The sequence below is a fragment of the Triticum aestivum genome, chromosome 4D (assembly GCF_018294505.1).
Source record: "Triticum aestivum cultivar Chinese Spring chromosome 4D, IWGSC CS RefSeq v2.1, whole genome shotgun sequence".
NCBI lineage: Eukaryota > Viridiplantae > Streptophyta > Magnoliopsida > Poales > Poaceae > Triticum > Triticum aestivum.
This window is the reverse complement of record NC_057805.1, coordinates 420,086,521-420,106,275: the sequence shown is the minus strand read 5'-3', so window position 1 is coordinate 420,106,275 and position 19,755 is coordinate 420,086,521.

Here is a 19,755-nt window from a genome sequence, read left to right as displayed (position 1 = left end):
GGCGACCCCCCTCCGCCGACCGCCGCCCTCCGGGTCCCTCCTCCTCCGCCGGCGACCGGCGACCGCCGGCCCCTCTCCCTGCCTCGCCGGCGTCGGCCGAGCTCGAGCTCAGCCACGCGAGATCCGATCTGGTAACTCCCCCGCGTTAATTCTCCCGACCTCGTTTTTTTCCAGTCCCTAAATTCCATCAGCAAGTGCCTATGTTTCCGATGTCGTAACTTCTTGCATGTAGCTCCTATTCGCGCGTATAATATGTCAAATTGTTCGCCTCGTGATGCTCTTAATTTTGTTCAATTGCATAATTTTCATTAGAGGTCATCTTGATGCCCAAATCTTCGTTGGAAGAGGGCTAGTTGCTGTTATTCTCTGGTTCTTATCAGAACTTGGAGATTTGTCATTTTTGTATCATTTATTCTGTGCATCGTTTGAGCATGCGCTCTACATGTGTTTTGAAGTATGCCATGTCATCTTTCCAGTGGTTTAGTCCATTTATTTTTGTGATCTCTGTGGTGACTAGCACAAGCATGCAAAGTAGGCCCCGTAATATTTCTGATTTTACGGACTTAGTGATTTCTCTTAAGTCCTTGTCTGCTGTAATTTTGTTGCCATGTAAACTTGATGCTAGAGAGAGATCTATTCATATTTTGGAGATGTTCAGTAAGGCTGTGTTGTAGCTATAGTTGTAATTGATCTATTCCTGCAATTTTTTGCAATTTTAGAGTGCCATAGCATGACTCAATCTTGCTCTACTTTTACTATAAAATATTTCTGGCAGATTCTTAACATGATATGCATTTTTGCCAAGCTTATTGTAGTTTATCCATACATGCTATGCAATTGTTCTTGCCATGGATAGCGTCATAAACATTCCATCTTTCTGTAGAGATGCTTGGTTTTTCATGCATTGCTCTGTAGTGAGTGCATCAAGCTCACAAAAAGGCCTACATATTAATATTTCTGCCATGCTCTGTTTTCTGCAAAGTCTGGAACCTGATAACGAAACTTGCTATGTTTACATGCTTGCCATCATATCTTCTGGTCCTTTTTGGCTTATGGTCAGTAAGAGACTTTTGTCATGTGCTTTTAGTAGAACACTACCATGCCTTGTTTTGCTATGTTAAGTTCTTCTAGCATGTTGATTCCGTGCTCTGAACATTGCTACCTGATGCTGATTTCTGCCATGTCCAGTTTTTCACCAAGTCTGTGAACCTGTAATCTTTTGCACTTTTGCCATGCTTGTTTGAGCTTGATATGTTGTGAACTAGCCGTAGCTCAGTGTTCATCTTTTGTCAAGCATCTCCTTTAGATGACTACCATGTACCTTGTTGCTATGTTGGGGTGCTTTAGCATTGTTACTTGTTGCATTTTAAGTGCTATCTTGCTGTTTATCGCAGATTAGTGTCATTCTTGTTTTGCTTGCCATTTGCAAACCGTGCATCCGATTCCGGTGATCTTTATATCGATTTCGACCGAAATCATCTCATCTTTCCAGTGGCATGCTTGGTTTGCCAAGTTACTGTCATGTTCATCATTTTCCTTCCGGAGCACGCATATGCATCGCATATCATATCTTGCATATCATACATGTCTTGCTTCATGTTGCTTGCGCATTTCTCGTTGTTGATTGTGGTTCCGTTTGTTTGTGTTCTTGTCTTGGGTAGAGCCGGGAGACGAGTTCGTGAACGAGGAACCTGTCGAGTACGCTTACGAGGATCAGGCTTTCGACAACTCTGAGAACCTTGCAGGCAAGATGACCACCCCTCGAAATCACTTCTATCTTTGCTATGCTAGTTGTTCGCTCTATTGCCATGCTCGCTACCTATCACTTGCTATATCATGTCTCCTATTTCAGCCATGTCAGCCCCTAACCATCCTTTCCTAGCAAACCGTTGTTTGGCTATGTTACCGCTTTTGCTCAGCCCCTCTTATAGCGTTGCTAGTTGCAGGTGAAGTTGAAGTTTGTTCCATGTCGGAACATGGACATGTTGGGATATCACAATATCTCTTATTTAATTAATGCATCTATATATTTTGGTAAAGGGTGGAAGGCTCGGCCTTATGTCTGGTGTTTTGTTCCACTCTTGCCGCCCTAGTTACTGTTATACCGGGATTATGTTCCTTGAGTTTGCGTTCCTTACGCGGTCGGGTGATTTATGGGACCCCCTTGACAGTTCGCCTTGAATAAAACTCCTCCAGCAAGGCCCAACCTTGGTTTTACCATTTGCGACCCATACCTTTTTCCCCCGGGTTTTCTAGAGCCCGAGGGTCATCTTTATTTTAAACCCCCGGGCCAGTGCTCCTCTGAGTATTGGTCCAAACTGTCAGTCGCCGGTGGCCACCAGGGGCAACTCTGGGCTGGCCTATCGGAAGCTTGGACAATCCGGTGTGCCCTGAGAATGAGATATGTGCAGCTCCTATCGGGATTTGTCGGCAGATTCGGGCGGCTTTGCTGGTCTTGTTTTACCATTGTCGAGATGTCTTGTAAACCGGAATTCCGAGACTGATCGGGTCTTTCCGGGAGAAGGTTTATCCTTCGTTGACCGTGAGAGCTTATGATGGGCTAAGTTGGGACACCCCTGCAGGGTATTATCTTTCGAAAGCCGTGCCCGCGGTTATGATGCAGATGGGAATTTGTTAATGTCCGGTTGTAGATAACTTGTCACTTGACCCAACTAAAATACACCAAGTGCGTGTGTAGCCGTGATGGTCTCTTCTCGGCGGAGTCCGGGAAGTGAACACGGTCTGTGTTATGTATGACGTAAGTAGGTGTTCAGGACCTCTTCTTGGTCATTACTAGATGACGTAAGCAGCTCGATGAACAAGAACGTCTGGGTTTGATCAGACCGAGTTCTTCTCCATGGGGTTGTGGTGTTCTTTTTGTCAAGAAGAAGGATGGCACGGACCGACTTTGTGTCGACTACCGTCCATTGAACAAGAAGACAATCAAGAACAAGTATCCACTTCCCAACATCAATGAGCTATTTGAGCAACTCAAAGGTGCTAAAGTATTCTCGAAGCTTGACCTTCGTATGGGGTATCATCAGATTCGCATTCGTGAAGAAGATATTCCCAAGACAGCATTCAGAACGAGCTTTGGTTCTTATGAATATACTGTCGTGTCTTTCGGCCTTGTCAATGCTCCTCCGGTCTTCTCTCGGATGATGAATTTCATCTTCAACCCCTATACCAATGAATTCGTTTTGGTGTATCTCGATGATATCTTGGTCTTCTCCAAGAATAAGCAGGATCATGCCAAACATTTGCTTCTCTTCTCGCTCTCATTTGCGCAAGTTAGCCACCATATATGCTTTTGCCGCTGCAGCTCCACCTCTTGCACCTCCTTTTCCCTATAAGCTTAAATAGTCTTGATCTCGCGGGTGTGAGATTGTTGAGTCCCCGTGACTCACAGATACTTCCAACAACAGTTGCAGGTGCCGACGATGCCAGTGCAGACGATGGCGTCGATCTCAAGTGGGAGTTCGACGAGGAACGTGGTCGTTACTATGTGTATTTTCCTGATGATCAGTAGTGGAGCCCAGTTGGGATGATCGGGGTTATAGCATTTGGGGTTGTCTTATTTTCATCTGGATTTTGACCGTAGTCGGTCTATCTGATTGTATTTTGGATGATGTATGAATAATATTTATGTATTGTGTGAAGTGGCGATTGTAAGCCAACTCTTTATCCCATTCTTGTTCATTACATGGGATTATGTGAAGATGACCCTTCTTGCGACAAAACCACTATGCGGTTATGCCTCTAAGTCGTGCCTCGACACGTGGGAGATATAGCCGCATCGTGGGCGTTACAAGTTGGTAATCAGAGCCATCCCCGACTTAGGAGCCCCCTGCTTGATCGAATCGCTGACGTTGTTGAGTCTAGAATAAAAATGTTTTGAGTCTTAGGATTATATATATATCGGAGAGTAGGATTCTTTTTACTCCTCAGTCCCTTCGTCGCTCTGGTGAGGTCTCCTGACGTAGAGTTTTGACTATTCTCTCCTCAAATTTCACTAAAAAAAATTTAGGATCACGCGGGTATCTTGGAATCGTTCCGATCGATTTGTGACGAGAACATTGTTCTTGGTGCCTCCTGTCATTTAGGGGTTGTGGCAGTGTCCCGGGGAGTTGAGCTCCGAGGTGTTGTCGTCACAATTTTATCGTTGCAGTTCTGGAATACCTGAGTTTCGCCGACATCGAAATCTCTTTTATGCAGTTGTTGGTGAGATCACCTCGATGCCACCCAGTACTGGGGCGGGAGTTCGGGAGTATTGCCATAACTTGTATAACGGATGTTTTTCGAAGGTTGAGGTAAACGATTTCCGAAGGTTTCTTGGTTATGTGTTGACCGATGGATACAGCTGGATCTAGGGATTGCTAGTTTGGGTGATATATATTTGTGTCCCCTGTATCCCCTACACCAGATTGCATAACCAGAAAGTTTCGGGAGTTTATAAGTGGGAATTCTAGTAGCCTTAGGATATCTTTCCGACAGACGCATGATATGAGATTGGGGTTCGACGTCTAGTGGTCCGCCTGTATACGGTTGATTTTACAGTGGTCTCGTTGTGTCTTAAAGAGTCCATGGCTTTGCCGACTCGGGGACGCTTCGTATGTCATGTGCACAGCCTTGTACATGATGGTGCTGTACGATTGAGCCCGTGTGGGCCCCACCACGAAAACTTCGGACGAAATATCTATCATATGTTTGTTCCGGCTTATTCTGCAAGCCAATACTTTGTTTTATTTTGTATTGTGGTATTCGAGTTGCTTCGAATTCATATGTTCATTCCATATCTTTTCAAGTGGCTTCTCAACTTATGGAAGTGTGATGATTTACTACGGAATTCATTCGTTCATCTTCGTTCGAATGTTTATTGTGAAGACTATATGTTGCAATTTCTGTCCGTTGATTCTACTTATCTTTTGTCTATTGAGATGCTAACGGATGTCACCCTCTTCAGGATGGCTCCGCCAACGCGTCAGAATCCGGATCGCAATGAAGGGAGTCAAGCGAACCCTCCGCCACCACCTCCACCTCCGGAGGCATGGCAATCAATCATGGCAGCCACCAACGCCAATGCTCAAATGATTCTGCAACTCTTGCAAGAACGTACTCAAGGGCAAGGCAATCAAGGCAATCAAGGTCAAGGCAACAATCAGTTTCACTTTGCCACTCTCAACCAGTTTCTCGCAAATCAGCCTAAGTCTTTCAGCTACTGTGCCGAGGCCACGGATGCCGATGATTGGCTCGTGGACATCAACAAGCATTTTGAATGTAGCAATGTCAGGCCTGAGGACTTTGTCAAGTTCGCTTCTTTCCAGCTCAAGGACCAAGCTGCTGATTGGTTTCAGCAATACAAAGATTCCAGAGGAGGTCGTGTGATTACTTGGACTGACTTCTGTCGGGACTTCAAAGCGCACCACATTCCACAAAGTGTTGTTGAGAGCAAGCGTGAGGAGTTCCGCAATCTCAAGCAAGGAAACATGTCTGTGTATCAATACAACATTCAGTTTCAGAAACTTGCTCGCTTCGCTAAACAAGATGTTCCTGATGAGAAGAGCATGATCTATCACTTCCGAGGTGGCCTTAAAGAGGATCTGCAGTTAGCTCTTGTTCTTGTTGAGCCCACTCAGTTTGATCAATTCTACAATATGGCACTGAAGCAAGAGGCTGCTCAGCTCAAGTGTGAGGCTTCTAAGAAGAGAGTCAGAGACGCAGTTCAGTCTTCTTCTTCCTCACTTGTGACAGCTAAGCAACAGAAGTTCTGGTTGCCTCCTCCTCCTCCTCCGTTTCGTCAGCCTTACCAGCAGAAGAACAAAGGTGGCCATGGTTCTTCAAACTCTTCCAACTCTGGCAATCAGAACAAGTCTCAGAATCAAGCTCCAAAGTCCAATGCTCCTTATCACCGTCCACTCTCAGAGGTGACCTGCAACAAATGTCAGCAGAAAGGTCACTATGCTAACAAGTGCTTCAACCAGAGGCGTCTTCCTCCTCCTCCTCTTGTCAGATCTTCCAGCAATGCAGTGGTCAAGCATAATCCAAAGTTTGCAAAGGTGAACATGATGAATGCAGCTCAAGCGGAGGAATCTACTGATGTGATAATGGGTAATCTTCCTGTTAATGATATTCCTGCAAAAGTTCTTTTTGATACTGGTGCATCTCTTTCTTTCATTTCAAGACCTTTTGCATCCAAGCATGAATTGCATTTCCAAGGATTTCCTAGGCCATTAGCAGTTGTCTCTCCAGGCAAATGCATGAATGCAAGTTCCATGGTTCCGAATGTTACCATCAAGATGGGCGATTATGCATTCCAGTCTTCTCCAATTGTTCTTGGTGACTCAGATATTGATCTTATTCTCGGGATGGACTGGCTTTCTAAGCACAAGGCTCAACTTGATTGTGCTGCCAGAGAAATTCAATTGACACACTCGTCTGAGGATGTGATTATTTTTGCCGCTCGTGATGAAACCATTCGGTTTCTCTCTCTCAATGAGAAGGGCGAATTGGATGCCATCTCTCAAATTCCAGTCGTTTGCGAGTATCAAGATGTCTTTCCAGAAGAGCTTCCGGGTATGCCTCCGCACCGGCCAGTTGAGTTCGTTATCGAACTAGAGCCTGGTACTGTACCCGTTTGCAAGCGTCCATACAAGCTTGGACCAAACGAGCTGAAGGAATTGAAGAAGCAGCTCGATGAACAAGAACGTCTGGGTTTGATCAGACCGAGTTCTTCTCCATGGGGTTGTGGTGTTCTTTTTGTCAAGAAGAAGGATGGCACGGACCGACTTTGTGTCGACTACCGTCCATTGAACAAGAAGACAATCAAGAACAAGTATCCACTTCCCAACATCAATGAGCTATTTGAGCAACTAAAAGGTGCTAAAGTATTCTCGAAGCTTGACCTTCGTATGGGGTATCATTAGATTCGCATTCGTGAAGAAGATATTCCCAAGACAGCATTCAGAACGAGCTTTGGTTCTTATGAATATACTGTCGTGTCTTTCGGCCTTGTCAATGCTCCTCCGGTGTTCTCTCGGATGATGAATTTCATCTTCAACCCCTATACCAATGAATTCTTTTTGGTGTATCTCGATGATATCTTGGTCTTCTCCAAGAATAAGCAGGATCATGCCAAACATTTGCGATTGGTCCTCGACAAGCTCAGAGAGTATCAATTCTATGCGAAGTTCTCTAAATGTGAGTTTTGGCTCGATGAAGTTCTTTTCCTTGGTCACATCATCTCTGCCAAAGGCATCGTTGTAAACCCCGAGAAGGTGTCCGCAGTTCTGGATTGGGAACCTCCTCAAAATGTCAAGCAGCTCCGCAGTTTTCTGGGTCTTGCAAGCTATTGCCGAAGATTCGTTGAGAATTTTTCCAAGATTGCAAAGCCTCTTTCCAACCTCCTACAGAAGCATGTGAAGTACGTCTGGTCTCCTGAGTGTGACGTTGCTTTCAACACTCTCAAACAGAAACTAGTCACAGCTCCTGTCTTGACTCCTCCTGATGAATCCAAGCCGTATGAAGTTTTCTGTGATGCTTCTCTCCAAGGTCTCGGTGCTGTGTTAATGCAAGAGAAGAAAGTTGTGGCTTATACCTCTCGGCAGTTGAAGCCCAACGAGAAGAACTACCCCACTCACGATCTTGAGTTGGCGGCAGTTGTCCATGCATTGATCACGTGGAGACATCCCTTGTTGGGAAGACAAGTGGACATTTTCACTGATCAAAAGAGTCTCAAGTATATCTTCACTCAGCCCAACCTCAACCTCAGGCAGACTCGATGGGTCGAAATGATTCAAGAGTACAATCCAAGTATCGAACATACTCCAGGCAAAGCAAATGACATTGCAGATGCTTTAAGCAGGAAAGCTTATTGCAACAGCTTAATTCCCAAGCCTTTCCAGCCGGATCTTTGTGAAGCTTTCCGCAAGATGAATCTCCAAGTTGTTCCTCAAGGCTTTCTTGCCAACCTCATAGTATCTCCTACTTTGGAAGATCAAATTCGTGAGGCACAACTCCTTGATGCCATGGTGAAGAAGGTGAAACGTGGTATCGACAAGGGTCTTTCCAAATACAAGTGCTATCGCATTGATGACAGAGACACTTTGTTCTTCGAGGACCGGATTGTGGTTCCGAAAGGTGATCTAAGGAAAGTCATAATGAACGAGGCGCACAATTCTCTCCTTTCCATTCATCCTGGAAGTACGAAGATGTATCTTGACCTCAAGCAGTCGTATTGGTGGACTCGAATGAAGCGAGAAATTGCTCAATTCGTGAATGAATGTGATGTCTGCCGAAGAGTGAAAGCAGAACACCAACGACCAGCTGGTCTCCTCCAACCTCTTGCTATTCTGGAATGGAAGTTTGATCATATCGAAATGGACTTCGTGACTGGATTTCCAAAGTCCAAGCGCGGAAATGATGCTATCTTCGTTGTCATCGACAAGCTCTCTAAAGTGGCTCATTTCCTTCCTATCAAAGAGTCCATCACAGCAGCTCAGCTGGCAGAGCTCTACACCTCCAGAATTGTCTCCTTGCACGGCATTCCACAATTGATTTCTTCTGATCGTGGAAGCATCTTCACCTCTAAGTTCTGGGACTCCTTCCAGAAGGCCATGGGCACTAACATTCGCTTCAGCACAGCTTTCCACCCTCAAACTAGTGGCCAAGTCGAGCGAGTCAATCAAATTCTTGAAGATATGCTCAGGGCTTGTGTCATTTCCTTTGGCATGAAATGGGAAGATTGTCTTCCTTATGCTGAATTCTCCTACAACAACAGCTTCCAAGCGAGTTCGGGCAAGGCCCCATTCGAGATTCTCTATGGCAGAAAGTGTCGTACTCCTCTTAATTGGTCAGAGACTGGTGAACGCCAACTTCTTGGCAATGACTTAATCACTGAAGCTGAAGAAATGTGTAAAGTCATCCGTGATAATCTCAAAGACGCGCAATCGCGCCAGAAGAGCTACTATGATAGTAAGCATCATGATTTGGCATTCGAGATCGGAGACCATGTCTACCTCCGCGTCTCTCCAATGAAAGGCACTCGTCGTTTCGGTATCAAAGGGAAGCTTGCCCCTAGATATGTGGGTCCTTTCAAGATCATTGGTAAAAGAGGCGACCTCGCCTATCAACTTGAACTTCCTTCCAACTTCGCAAACGTGCACGATGTGTTCCACGTGTCACAGCTCCGCAAGTGCTTCAAGACGACTGAGCGCACTATCGACTTCGAAGAGATTGACCTCCAAGAAGATTTGTCTTATCATGAGCACCCCGTTGCTATTCTTGAAGATACTGAGCGCAAGACTCGCAACAAGTCTATCAAATTCCTGAAAGTGAAGTGGTCGCACCATTCCGACCGGGAAGCCACCTGGGAACGCGAGGACCATCTCCGTTCCGAATATCCGGAGTTCTTTCAGTCCTAGATCTCGGGACGAGATCCTCTCGTAGTGGTGGAGTGTTGTAACACCCCGCATGTATCTCGCCATATTTGTAACTCCGACTCTTGCCATTTTCGGCTATGTGATATGTTTTTCCCTCCGTTGTCGGGTTTTGTCTTTCGTTTTGTATTTTGTCATGTCATGCATTTTCATATCATGGCATCATGTGCATTGCATTCGCATACGTGTTCGTCTCATGCATCCGAGCATTTTCCACGTTGTCCGTTTTCCAATCCGGCGCTCCTATCTCCTCCGGTGCACCCCTCTTGTTTTCTTTCGTGTGCGTGTGTCAAACTTTCTTGGAATGGACCGAGGCTTGTCAAGTGGTCTTTATATACCACCCGGAGACTACCGGTCAAGTTTCGTTCCATTCGGAGGTCGTTTGGTACTCCAACGGTTTCTTATAATGTTTTGAACAGAAAATACTTTGTTAATTTTAGTTTCATAAATTTTATTAAAGTTTATTTTATTTTGTTTCTACTTATATATTTTAATAAAGTTTATATTATTTTGTTTCTAATTACTTATTTATTTTATTTGTTATTTTTCATGCACCATTTTTCATGCATTTACTAATTATTTTGAGCTATAAGACCCTAAAATTGAAAAGCATTTCAAATGAACTCTGAAAAGGTTGAAAGTTGGCATGGTATCATCATTTCATCCACATAGCATGTGCAAGAAAGTTGAGAGGGTTACGGCAAAAACTAGATGCACTTCGTGTACAAAACGGACAATGGTATCATACTCGTCTGTTACAAAGTTGGCATGGTATCATCATAATAGTTGCGGGAGGAAGTCTTCACTTTTTCTTCGCTTGTGTCGTTTGCTTATTGCGCTGTAACCATGGATAATCTTCATCGTTTATCAGGATGCTTGGGTAAGCCTTGACTTTGAAGGGAGGAATTTCATGAAACTTTTCATAATCTTCAGACATGTCTGTCTTGCCCTCCACTCCCACAATGTCCCTTTTTCCTGAAAGAAGTATGTGGCGCCTTGGCTCATCGTATGATGTATTCGCTTCCTTATCTTTTCTTTTTCTCGGTCTGGTAGACATGACCTTCACACAGATAACCTGTGCCACATCATTGGCTCGGACGAACGGTTCGTCAGTGTACCTAAGATTGTTCAGATCCACTGTTGTCATTCCGTACTGTGGGTCTACCTGTACCCCGCCTCCTGACAGATTGACCCATTTGCACTAAAACAAAGGGACCTTAAAATCATGTCCGTAGTCAAGTTCCCATATGTCCATTATGTAACCATAATATGTGTCCTTTCCCCTCTTGGTTGCTGCATCAAAGCGGACACCGCTGTTTTGGTTGGTGCTCTTTTGATCTTGGGCGATCGTGTAAAATATATTACCATTTATCTCGTATCCTTTGTAAGTCAATACAGTCGAAGATGGTCCCCTGGACAACGAGTACAACTCATCACAAACAGTGGTGTCACCTCTGAGACGTGTTTCCAACCAACTGCTGAAAGTCCTGATGTGCTCACATGTAATCTAGTCGTCACACTGCTCCGGGTGTTTGGAGCGCAGACTGTTCTTGTGTTCATCGACATACGGGGTAACCAAGGTAGAGTTCTGTAGAACTGTGTAGTGTGCTTGAGACCAAGAATGCCCGTCCCTGCATATTATTGAGTCCGCTCCTAGCGTGCCTTTTCCAGTTAGTCTCCCCTCATACCGCGATTTAGGGAGACCTATCTTCTTAAGGCCAGGAATGAAGTCAACACAAAACCCAATGACATCCTCTGTTTGATGGCCCATGGGGATGCTTCCTTCTGGCCTAGCGCGGTTACGAACATATTTCTTTAGGACTCCCAAGAACCTCTCAAAGGGGAACATATTGTGTAGAAATACGGGCCCCAGAATGACAATCTCGTCGACTAGATGAACTAGGACGTGCGTCATGATATTGAAGAAGGATGGTGGGAACACCAGCTCGAAACTGACAAGACATTGCGCCACATCACTCCTTAGCCTTGGTATGATTTCTGGAACGATCACCTTCTGAGAGATTGCATTGAGGAATGCACATAGCTTCACAATGGCTAATCGGACGTTTTCCGGTAGAAGCCCCCTCAATGGAACCGGAAGCAGTTGCGTCATAATCACGTGGCAGTCATGAGACTTTAGGTTCTGGAACTTTTTCTCTGGCATATTTATTATTCCCTTTATATTCGACGAGAAGCCAGTCGGGACCTTCATACTGAGCAGGCATTCAAAGAAGATTTATTTCTCTTCTTTCGTAAGAGCGTAGCTGGCAGGACCTTCATACTGCTTCGGAGGCATGCCGTCTTTTTCGTGCAAACGTTGCAGGTCCTCCCGTGCCTCAGGTGTATCTTTTGTCTTCCCATACACGCCCAAGAAGCCTAGCAGGTTCACGGAAAGGTTCTTCATCACGTGCATCACGCCGATTGAAGAGCGGACCTCTAGGTCTTTCCAGTAGGGTAGGTCCCAAAATATAGATTTCTTCCTCCACATGGGTGCGTGTCCCTCAGCGTCATTCGGAACAGCTAGTCCGTCGGGACCCTTTCCAAAGATTACGTGTAAATCATTGACCATAGCAAGTACGTAATCACCGGTACGCATGGCGGGCTTCTTCCGGTGATCTGCCTCGCCTTTGAAATGCTTGCCTCTCTTTCGACATTGATGGTTGGTTAGAAGAAATCGACGATGGCCCAGGTACACATTCTTCCTGCATTTGTCCAGGTATATACTTTCAGTGTCATCTAAATAGTGCGTGCATGCGTGGCATCCCTTGTTTGTCTGTCCTGAAAGGTTACTGAGTGCGGGCCAATCGTTGATGGTTACAAACAGCAACGCGTGCAGGCTAAATTCCTCCTGTTTGTGCTCATCCCACGTACGTACACCGTTTCCATTCCACAGATGTAAAAGTTCTTCAACTAATGGCCTTAGGTACACATCAATGTCGTTGCCGGGTTGCTTAGGGCCTTGGATGAGAACTGGCATCATAATGAACTTCCGCTTCATGCACATCCAAGGAGGAAGGTTATACATACATAGAGTCACGGGCCAGGTGTTGTGATTGCTTCTCTGCTCCCCGAAAGGATTAATGCCATCCGCGCTTAAAAGAAACCATACGTTCCTTGGGTCAGCTGCAAACTCAGCCCAGTACTTTCTCTCGATTTTTCTCCACTGCGACCCGTCAGCGGGTGCTCTCAACTTCCCGTCTTTCTTACGGTCCTCACTGTGCCATCGCATCAACTTGGCATGCTCTTCGTTTCTGAACAGACGTTTCAACCGTGGTATTATAGGAGCATACCACATCACCTTCGCAGGAACCCTCTTCCTGGGGGGCTCCCCGTCAACATCACCAGGGTCATCTCGTCTGATCTTATACCGCAATGCACCGCATACCGGGCGTGCGTTCAGATCCTTGTACGCACCGCGGTAGAGGATGCAGTCATTAGGGCATGCATGTATCTTTTGCACCTCCAATCCTAGAGGGCATACGACCTTCTTTGTTGCGTATGTACTGTCGGGCAATTCGTTATCCTTTGGAAGCTTCTTCTTCAATATTTTCAATAGCTTCTCAAATCCTTTGTCAGCCACAGAATTCTCTGCCTTCCACTGCAGATTTTCCAGTACGGTACCGAGCTTTGTGTTGCCATCTTCGCAATTGGGGTACAACCCTTTTTGTGATCCTCTAACATGCGATCGAACTTCAGCTTCTCCTTTTGACTTTCGCATTGCGTCCTTGCATCGACAATGACCCGGTGGAGATCATCATCATCGGGCACTGGTTCCTCTTGATCTTTAGCAGCTTCCCCCGTTGCAGCATCATTGGGCACATCGTCTGGTTCCTCTTGATCTTCAGCAGCTTCCCCCGTTGCAGCATCACCGTATTCATGGGGCACATAGTTGTCATCGTCCTCTTCTTCTTCTCCGTCTTCCATCATAACCCCTATTTCTCCGTGCCTCATCCAAACATTATAGTGTGGCATGAAACCCTTGTAAAGAAGGTGGGTGTGAAGGATTTTCTGGTCAGAGTAAGACTTCGTATTCCCACATGTAGGGCATGGACAACACATAAAACCATTCTGCTTGTTTGCCTCAGCCACTTCGAGAAAATCATGCACACCCTTAATATACTCGGAGGTGTGTCTGTCACCGTACATCCATTGCAGGTTCATCTACGTGCATTATATATAATTAAGTGTGTCAAAAACCATTACAGAACATCACGAATAGATAATTAAGTGACCAAATTAATAGAAGTTCATCATCACATTAAAACCAAAGTACATACATAGTTCTCATCTAACAACATATAGCTCTCCAGAGCATCTAATTAATTAAACCATACATTGAAACTATGTAAAACATTTCAATGCGAAAACAAATGCGATCATAATCGCAACCAAGGTAACATTGATACCAAGTCTCGGTATGAATGGCATATTTTCCAATCTTTCTAATCTTCAAGCGCATTGCATCCATCTTGATCTTGTGATCATCGATGACATCCGCAACATGCTACTCCAATATCATCTTCTCCTCCTCAATTTTTTTATTTTTTCCTTCAAGTAATTGTTTTCTTCTTCAACTAAATTTAACCTCTCGACAATAGGGTCGGTTGGAATTTCCGGTTCAACCACCTCCTAGATAAATAAAATCTATGTCACGTTGGTCGGCATAATTGTCATAAATAATAAATGAACCAAATAGTTATAAAAAGATAATATATACCACATCTGAATCATAGACAGGAAGAGGGCCGACGGGCGCGGATACCAAAACCATCGCACTATGTAATAAGAAGGAATAATAGAAGTAACAAAATTAGACAAGTATCTATCTGAAGTAAGAATTTTTTTCTTTCAGAAAGAAGATAAGAACAAGAGGCTCACCACGGTGGTGCTGGTGACGAGATCGGCGCGGGCGATCGACGGCGGTGAAGACGGTGACAGGACGTGACGGACCGCTAAACCTAGACAAATCTCGGGGAAAATGGAGCTCGGAGGTCGAGTTTCGAGAAGGAGAAAGATTAGCTAGTGTGGCTCAGAAATTTCATCGAACACCTCATGTGCATAGGAGGTGAGCTAGAGCACCCAAATGCCCTCCCCTCGACGGCCAGAAAAAACAGAGCACTGTGGAGTGCTCTGCTGCGGCGATGGGGTATATATAGGCAGCTCATTTGTCCCGGTTCGTGGCTAGAGCCGGTACTAAATCTGGGTCTTCTATCCCGGTTCATGCCAAGAACCGGGACCAATGGTTGTGGGCCAGGAGCGAGGCCCATTAGTCCCGGTTCGTGCCTCGAACCGGGACAAATGGTTCCATACGAACCGGGACCAATGCCCACGAGGCCCCGGCCGGCCCCCTGGGCTCACGGACCGGGACGAATGCCCCCATGGGTCCCGGTTCGTGACTGAACCGGGACTAATGGGCTTGCCATGCCCGAACGAAAGCCCTGTTTTCTACTAGTGATGTCATTCTATACGTGAATTATATCATGCCATCATGTTTCCATCAACGGCATGTTTTTTATTTATGGCATGCCAACCACTTTAATAGACACATCATATAGTTATATCATGTCATCCTGTTTACATAGTCATCATATTTTGAAGTATGTCATTCTATCTTGTTTAGTTAGCCATCATACATATGAAATTGTGTCATGCTATCCTGTTTAATTAGCCATCATATATGTGAAATTATGTCATGCTATTCTGTTTGGTTAGACAACATAAATGTGAATTGTTTCATGCCCTGTTTTCTTCCCTACTATCCATTGCACCTGTATATCTTACAATGTTTGTACATTCAATTACTTCTATTGTTTATTAGCCATTTCAATTGGAGGGAGTGATGGGAGTATCTGTGGGAGTAAAAACACGGTCTTCGGAAAAGATCGTGCTACCTGTCGATGCAGATAGAACCACGGTTGTACTTGTCCAAGAACCAGCCCCACCACACATAACCCAGACTCACACAGATTGTACCCTTACCCAGTTGGACAGAGAACCAGCTACACCCCTTCTAACCCCAACCCCAGCAGATAGTAACCCAGTTCCAGTTGACACAGCACCGTCTCCACCACAGAGCACCCAAACACGAGTAGTTAGTAAGGCAACTGTAGTGCCCAAAGCACGAGGACCACCACTTCGAACCCCAAGTCAACGCTTAAAGCAAAAGAAGAATTGTTCTCGAGTCAGGTTCCGTAGCTATGGTTCATACTACTTTGCTCTTACATCACTGTATTTACTCATACCAACTAATTTCAAATTTGAAGGATGCAATTGAAACTCCAATGGTGCAACAGGTATGTTTTAAACCTGTTTCTTTAACGTGTTTGCTGTTGTAACTTGCTCTATGTTGATTTCAGTTTCAATTGAATAAACAGTTATGTTCTCATGCCATGCACATTACAAGTGTTGTTATTGCTGTGTAATTTCCCACACTTCTATTCTGTCTATGCTGCTTTGTCTTAAATAGATATGATTTGAATTGTCTCTATCTTGATTTGGCAACATAAACTAGAATGATATAGACCATACAGTGACCATACTACATAGACATATGTTTGTTTCATGCTGTTATCCTGTCCACCTTACCACTGAACTGGTTTACCAAAATGAGTTTCATATACAACATGGTAAACCTGTGATGTGTTTGTTTGTTTCTCGTTTAGAACGCGGATAAAATATTGGAGAAGAGTACCCCGTTATGCAATGGTAAAGGAAGTAATGCAGATAAGGTTCAAGATAGTGAGACATCCTTGTTGGTCTCCAAGAAAGTTGATAAAAACTGTATTGCTGACACTAAGACAACCCCAAAGTCTTGTCTTAATGTAGTGTTCGAGTTACTGGCTACTACTGCTCGCACCAACTCTTCGAACTCGATGCCTGAATCAGTTCGGCTTCTTGAGTCTCAACTTCAAGTTGAAAGACATCGATCAGATGTTATGCGATAGGAAGCCGAAGGACTGAGGAAGTCCCTGCAAAATTCAGATGCATACTTTCTGGTGCAACAGCAAGTGCTGGAGGATTTAAGCGCCAAACAAGAGAAAGTTAATAAGCTTTCTAAGCATCTTGCGAGCATTATGGGTACCCAGGATATTGTTTCTTTAGCTCTTCTAAAGTGGTTTCACTTCTGGACTTGTTTTGCTATGGCGTTTATTTGCACCGGTCGCCAACTTTGACAACCAGTATATGTGATATGCTGTTTTGTTCCCTATATTTGCACTGGTGGCAAACTTTGATGCCCAGTGGATGTAATATGTGTAATAGTCATGATAGCCTAGCGTAAGTTGCTTGCTTATTTATTTCCTTGTTGTCTTGTTTATTTGTTTGCTTGTAATGAGTGCAGTTCCTTTTCCGCGGTTTCCTAGTGGCCGCAATAACCTATTTTTTAAAACTAGGCCACAATAACCATGGGCTACATATTTACTGTACTTACCATGGGCCTCCTACGGGCCGTAGAAACAATGGGCCTTCTAAGGGCCATAGAAACAATGGGCCTTCTATGGGCCGTAGCATCAATGGGCCTTCTACGGGCCGTAGCATCAATGGGCCTTCTACGGGCCATATGATCGATCGGCCAAATATGGGCCAATAACAGACCGCATTATGGGTCGTAAACGGGCTAGATTTGGAATCGTCCGTTCATGGGCCGACCATAACGGGCCGTCGTTAATCAGCCGTATTTGATGACGCTATGAAAACGGCCCAATGGATTAACGGGCCGCAAACGGGCCGATTGTAACCACGGGCTGAATTTGGCCCACAAGCAGAAAAGGCTATTAACGGGCCGTAAGTAACCGAATGCTGGAAATGAGCCCAAGAATAAATGGGCCCTAAGAAGGCTGAAAGATAACACGGGTTGGAAACGACCCAATGGAATAACGGGTCGTTAATGGGTATAAAGCGGGTGCACTGTTCATGATGGGTCGGTTTCACAACGGGCCGTTAATGGGCCAAGAGTAATAAAGGGCCTCAACTGGGCCGAAACACATCATGGGCCAGAAGTTACAATGGGCTGGAATCATAATGGACGGCCCAGATGAAGCTACTGGGCTTAATTCTGTTAGGCCGTAACGGGCCGTGAGTTAGCGGGCTGTAAATGGGCTAGATACGAACAGGCCGTTAACAGGTTTATCGTGGCCGGCCCATTACCTTTTGACCAAGTCAAACGGGCCGGCCTTTTCACCGAAATGGGCCACTATTGGGTCGTGCCATGTGTCAACCTATCATAGGCGCCTCCTGTCCAATGAGTGGATGACATCTGTCCCAGCGGTGAGCCAACATGTGTTTCCTCCGGCCAATGAGAATTTTACACGTGGAAAATCCCCATTGGTCCGAGCTGTTAACGGGTTATCGGATCCAAACCGGAACCCTATAGCTTGACGGTGACCCGTTACGGTGGATGCCACGTGTCGGTCACCCTTGACGAAAGCACTTCTGTGACGCGCGATTTATCGTCATGGAAGTGGACACTTCCGTGATGATAATTTTGGTAATGTCATGGAACACTTCTACGACAGCACAGGTATGACTATCTTGATTCTGTCATAAAATCGTCATGGATGTACATGCATGACAGAAAACGTGACCTACTATGACAAACACGTATCATCACGGAAGTGTATTTTTTGGTAGTGGAAGGTGGTGAACGTAGCACACTTGCCCAGCAGGGTTGCCTCAGGGCGAGGGTGGCTACACGCGTATGAATGTGGAAGGGTCTGAATCCTTTCTACGGTTTCCATGGGCCTCCTTTTATAGATCAATGGGCCACCACAGTGGCAAATCAGTCTTTACATACTGATTAGATAGCAAACAGTGCTATCATACCTAACTCTGCAGGCTGACAGAGCGCATTAAATGCGCCATCGAGTGTCACATCACAGCGTGCCCGACAACCCATGCCAGGCTATTTTGGTAGCTTCGCGCCTACTCGCTTGACACGTCTCAGGACGGGTGTCATATGGAGGTGTGTGCTGTAGGAAGTGGCTGCCATGTGGCAAGAAGCAGCCACTTAGTCACTTTGGGGTTTGACACCGCACTGATCAATGACTTGTGTCGCTCGTGAGGTGGAGCGGTGGAGTGGCTTGCCTCCGCCAGCCCTTGGTGGCTACGGTACTACTTTTCAATTTTCTGTAAAGTCCTAGCCCAATATGATGTACTGAGCCGGCCCTTGGGGGCTATAAGAGTATACATTGTAAAGGAAAGGAAGTACTTCATACCTCATATTTGCGCTTGAGCGGAATGACCATGGTCATCTCAGCACCCCGGCTCTCCGACAGTCAGGTCATATACTCCTGATTGAAGGAAATATGCCCTAAAGGCAATGATAAAGTTGTTATTTTATATTTTCTTATTCCTGATAAAGGTTTATTATTCATGCTCGAATTGTACTGATCGGAAACTTAAGATACATGTGTGAACACATAAACAAACACCGTGTCCCTAGTTAGCCTCTACTAGACTAGCTCGTTGATCAAAGATGGTTATGGTTTCCTAACCATGGAAATGAGTTGTCATTTGATAACGGGATCACATCATTAGGCGAATGATGTGATGGACAAGACCCATCCATTAGCTTAGCATAATGATCGTTAAGTTTTATTGCTATTGCTTTCTTGATGTCAAATACATATTCCTTCGACTATAAGATTATGCACCTCCCAGGTACCGGAGGAATGCCTTGTGTGCTATCAAACATCACAACGTATCTGGGTGATTATAAAGATGCTCTACAGGTATCTCCTAAGGTGTTTGTTGAGTCGAGATTAGGATTTGTCACTCCGAGTATCGGAGAGGTATCTCTGGGCCCTCTCGGTAATACACATCATAAGCTAGCAAGCAAACGACTAAGGAGTTAGTCACGAGGTGATGTATTACGGAACGAGTAAAGAGACTTGCCGGTAAAGAGATTGAACTAGGTATGAAGATACCGACGATCGAATCTCAGGCAAGTAACATACCAATAGACAAAGGGAATAACATATGTTGTCATAACGGTTCGACCGATAAATATCTTCATAGAATATGTAGGAGCCAATATGAGCATCCAGGTTCCGCTATTGGTTATTGACCGGAGAAGTGTCGCGGTCATGTCTACATAGTTATCGAACCCATAGGGTCTGCACGCTTAACATTCGATGACGATATTGTATTATATGAGTTATGTGATTGTTGACCGAATGTTGTTCGGAGTCCCGGATGAGATCACGGACATGATGAGGAGTCAAATGGTCGAGAGGTAAAGATTGATATATAGGACGATAGTATTCGGACACCGAAAGTGTTCAGGGGAGTATCGGGTACATATCGGGTCACCGGAAGGGGTTCC